We start from the raw sequence: 5,526 nt of genomic DNA, 5'->3' as shown, positions 1-5,526 counted from the left end.
GCTGCTTGCATGATTGCTTGTTTCTCTGATGCCTTTGGACTGGAAACCGTGTTTCAGGAACTCGATTCAGGATGTTCCGAGGTTCAGCAGATACGTACCTGTGAGTCAGGCGCACTGACCCGTGCAGTGGGATTATCCACCTCAACAGTCCCTTAACTTCACTGCTGGAATTGAATATGAAGAGCTTAATAGGGAACAAGCGAGATGTCTCAGGGAAGGAGAGATATTTTAGGTCATTTTCACAGGAAAGCATGATCATCATTTACCATCAATTAGTAACTTAGTAGTAATTAGTAACCAGCAGCTGGCTTGTGACATCCTAAGAAATTTCAAAATCCTACTGTAAAAATCTGAAAATCAACTGAAAACTGAGGGAAGTTTGGATATTATTTTGATTAGGGAGACTAGGAGAGTTGAGACTGTATTGAAGTATTGAAGAATAACGATGGTCAGAACAAATATTGACTTTCAAATTCAGTAATTGTACAAACTCTGTTTTTGCCTCATATACTGTATTTGCACTTATGTTCAGTAAACAGCTGTATTTTCCTCGCAAAAATGGGGTGGCTCTGACTTTTGCACAGGACTCTATATTGATATACACACTTTTCATACTTTCATACTCAGTAAAGATGTGAAAAGTAGACCTCATGAACAATACTGAATGAGAGCCCCTTCATTTGCATGAGGAAGAAGAAATGCATAAAAAATGAAAATGCATAAAGATAGTTCATTTGTGGGGAAAACAGGATGATCAGTACAATACATTAATAAAAACAATAACATTTAGCCAATAATAGGTCAAACAGAAAAAAATGAGAGAAGGTTAATAAATGCAAATGTTATTACTAAAGCAGTTTAAAAATTTTAAAAATACAATTAACGGTTATCTTACTTTGATGTCTTGGTGCAAATAATGGCACTTATTTATTTCTGGAGTTATTTATTTAATTGTTTAAATTTGGCACGTATGATCCTCCGTAGATTTCAGCTACTGCACTTATTTTTATCATTGTTTTCTCAGGATTTTGTTGCACACCAGAAATGAGGAACAAGCACACTGAAACAGTGTGTGTGTGTGTGTGTGTGTGTGTGCACGCGTGCTTAAAAGTGTCTCTATTATCTCAAGAGCCACGTCTGTCACAGCAGTGTTTGCAATGGATTGGTCTGTTGACCGCTAATGCAAAGAGGGCCTCGGTGAAAATGAACTGAAACCACTCTAGTGCTATCTACTTTGTGTTTACACTGGTCATTATGATCGCCCCTCAACCTGTCTTGTGTGTGTGTGTGTGTGTCTGTGTGTGTGTGTGTGTGTGAGTATCTAATCATCATGCCAACCTGGTCACAGATGGCCAGCTTCACACACACACACACACACTTGGGGAAAAGCGCTTGAGTCGAAAGAGTAATCTTTCAGGTGATTTCTTCCACAGCAGAGGGTGCTGCTGCAAGACACACATCAAGAGTCTGCAGACAAAAGGATGGAGGGATGTAGAGGAAAGAGGGACAAAGAATGGGGTCGACAAAAGTGAGTCAGGGTGACGACGAGGAAGGGAAAGAGTTGGGGCATGAGACACAAAGGCATGCATTAATTTGTGTTTTTAGGGGCAGACATTATGAAGCTTAGTTTACGGGTTTCTGCTCACTGCTTTGAGAGAAAACGAGGTTGCAGACAGACTAACATTATCATGTCTTCATCCCCCCCTCCACTCCCCCACCCCCAGTCCTGCCCTCCTTCACAAGCAGGGCCCCTGAACGTGCCTGTTGCTATGGCAACTCATTTGCGAGCCCTCTCTCTCTCACTCGCTCTCTCTCTTTCTCTAACATCTAAATAAAATCTAGGCTATTTATAGCACAACACTAGCAACATGCAAGCCACATTTAATCGTGCACGCACAAATGGGAATGCAAAACAAAAATGCAGTAAACAGGCAACTGCACATGTGCAGTAATACACACGAGGACGTATAGGCTTGTGTGAACACCCGCATCCTCTATGCCAAGGCTTGCTGCTGTGCGTCCATCTGTGAATTAAGTCCACCTGTGGGTTTTGTTTGTTTACCCCTGCTTTGGGGTATTTTTTTCTCTTTGCATCATATTTCAGAGCAGAGCTGGTCTGATAAGCAACCGTGGAGTTAATGTGTGTGTGTCTGTTGAACTCCTTGCTGAAGCCCGCCATTGAAATCTTCCCGTCGCCTGTTTGATCTATCTCAGCTTTATCTTGACACTTGCCGCAGAGTGCTCTCCAGGCCAGCTGATAAAATCTGTCAGAATACACAGGGATCCAGACAGCGAGTGACACCGTTTACCTATCGGGACACAATAGCACTCCGTAACTGCAGGCTCATATTGCCCTGCCCCGGTCTACTTCATTCTTGAGAAGGTCGCTCTCAAAGCGTAATCTGTCACAGCCTTCTGATACGACTGGTTCGAGCTGCCAACAGGAGACAGGAGAGCAATGAGGGGGGAATTATAAATGTGGGTTTGCCCTCGAGATTTACAGAATCTGAACCCCTTGGTGGAGCTTTGGCTCATGAACATAAGGCTGTAACTTTCCTTTTTTTCCCTCTGGCCATATATATACGACAGCAAGTGGCTGACTGTTTCTGGTTTCAAGCTTAGATGCAGGGATGAAAAACTAAATCTCTCATTTGTGTTGTGGGATGAAAGGGTTTAAAAGCTCATGGAACAGATGCAAATGGCCATAAGAGTGCTGCTGCTGCTGCTGGTGCTGGGGTAGTGTACGGCAAAATCTTGCTGCAGTGTGATAGTCAGTGGGCTCTCGGCACAGATCCCTCTCCTTCTACCTTCCAATCTCCGCAGGAGGTGGTCAGAGGTTGGGCGGTGTTCTGGAGCTGGTATATGTTCAAAGTATATGTGGCCTAGTACCAGGGGAGAAAAAGGAAACAATAGGCTGGCTGGTCAGAGGGAAAGAAGAGAAAAGTGTCAAGGCGCCCTAGGGCAGAATGGAGGCCTGGCATGCTAATGAATTTTGACATGATAAACCAACAAAACAGATAAGCTTCTATAAGCTTTTGTCTGCTTATACCCTCAAAACCCATGACAAGCCTGGTCAGACGATACTGCGAGCATGAGTGTGCCTTTTTTCTGCAGCTAGAGATTCAGAAGCAGGGGCTTCAAAAGTTGGCTGCCCGCTATCAGCACGCAACAACCTTGTCAAAGCAGCAGGGGAAGGGAGGTGTCTGCGAACCCAGCTGTTAAGCCGGGAGAGGTGTAGATGAATCAGGAGTGTGTGTGCACATGTGTGTAGTAGTTTGCTAGCAGCGGGGTGTTAGTGGTGGGCCTCTTTTGTGCAGAGCTGAAGTTTAAAGCAATAGTTCAACATTTCTGGTGAACAGTCTTTCTTGGTTGGTACTTTGATTCTAAGCTCACATTAAGCTGTCCTTTAATGAGGATTTAAAAAGTATAGAAATGATATGAGTATAGTTCATCTAGACAGTTGCCTTTATTTTTAAGTGTTTCTTCTATAAAAGGGTTTGAAGGTGCCGATATTGCTGGTCACAGAGGCTAACCACATTTCGATTTAATTTACAAATAGATAGGACCTTGAAAACATATTTGTCCTCTTATTGATTTCCTATTCTTTTGGATATTTGTTACATTTACAAGATAACCTGAGTAAACACAAAATGCAGTTTTTAAATGCTGATTTCATTTATTAAGGGAAAATAAGTTATCCACCTATCTGGGCCTGTGCCAGTGTTAGTATTTCACATAAGACCTGGTAATGAAGTAGGCTACAGATTCTCAAAAATGAATGCATCAAAGTCAACGACACCTATCACAACCATTTCTAAGGCTTTGGGACTCCAGTGAACCACGGTGAGTGCCATTATCCACAAGTGGAAAAAACATGGAACAGCGACGAACCTTCAGGAGTGGCCGACATACCAAAGGTACTCTAAGAGTGCATCGTCGACTCATCCAGGACATCACAAAAGAACCCAGAAAAACACCCAACGAACTGCAGGCCTCACTTGCCTCAGTTAAGGTCTAAGTTCATGATCCAACAATAAGAAAGAGACTGGACAAAAATGGCATCCATTTCCAAGGAGAAAACCACTGCTGACCAAAAAAACATCTTGATGATACCTGAGACTTTTGGGAAAATATTCGCTGGACTCACGTGACAAATGTGGAACTTTTATAAAGTTTGAGTCTCGTTACATCAGACATCAAACAGAATTTCATAAAAGGATCAAAATACTAACATTCAAACATTGTGGTGGTAGTGTGATGGTCTGGGGCTGCTCTGCTGCTTCAGTACAACTTGCTGTGATTGATGGAACCATGAATTGTGTTCTCTACCAGAAAAACCATTACTTAATGCCGTGAAGCTCTCGAGCACTTGCGTTATGCAGCAGGACGATGATGCGAAACACACCAGTAAGTCAACCTCAGACTGGTTAAAAAAAATAAAATGAATATTTTGGAGTGCCCCAGTCAAAGTCTGGACTTACATCAGATTGAGATGCTCTGACAGAACTTTAAATGTTGCGTCAGAGGACATTGTGTCAATGTGCCTGAAATAAAATTCTGGGACAAAATTCTTCCACAGTGATGTGAAAGACTGATTCGCTGTTATCACAAACACTTGACTGCAGTTATTGCTGACTAGAGTGGCACAACCAGTTATTAGGGTTTAGGCTTTGCACACAGTGGAAGTGAATTCTCATCATGCATCGCTCTGAAGCCACCAGCTGGTTGCTTTTGGATATTACAGGCTCGGGTTCCCAAGATGACCCGCTAATGTAGTTATCAGTTGGTCACATGTCAATCAACATTATTCTTCACTCTCATCATCACACTTTCCATCCAAAGTTAACTTCCGTAGTTGCTTGAAGTCGCCAAAAATCATGCACTTTCTACATTCTCTGGTCACCACGTTGCTGCAAATCAGTTCCATTGGGTATGCGGTTTTAAGGGGCAATTGCTTTTTCACACAGGGCACAGGGTATGTTTGGATTGCTTTTATTCCATTAATAAAGGAAAGGATAATCATTTAAAAAACAGAAAATTGTATTTCTAATTCAAATTATGTCTAACATTAAAATTTCTAAAACATGTAAGTGTCACAAATATGCAGAAGACTAGGAAATAAGGAAGGGGTCAGGGTCATAGACCTTGTAAGCTAGCAATGTTTCTCAAAAACAAATAGTTCATTCAGTGAATGAGCAAAGATATATAACATTTAACATAGAAAATTAACAGCTGCAGTGATATTTTAATCATTATTATTATTATTATCGTTATTATCATTATTATTATTATTATTATTATCACTATTATTATTATTATTTTGGACTACTTTCGGTGTAGATTAGCGCCCATCAGTGTTGAATTGTGTGTGTTCGTGTGTGGCGCTTAAAAAGAAAAAAAGAAAAGAAAAAAGAAAAAAAACGCCCAATAATGGAGGATGCCCCGCCTCCATCCGTGGGGTTACCATGGCAAATGGCGTCGACGTCACTATGGAAGAAACGCCGTCTATAAGTATTGGAGGGTCTG

Source organism: Oreochromis aureus, linkage group 23, assembly GCF_013358895.1.
Source record: "Oreochromis aureus strain Israel breed Guangdong linkage group 23, ZZ_aureus, whole genome shotgun sequence".
Classification (NCBI taxonomy): domain Eukaryota; kingdom Metazoa; phylum Chordata; class Actinopteri; order Cichliformes; family Cichlidae; genus Oreochromis; species Oreochromis aureus.
This window is presented reverse-complemented; position numbering follows the sequence as displayed.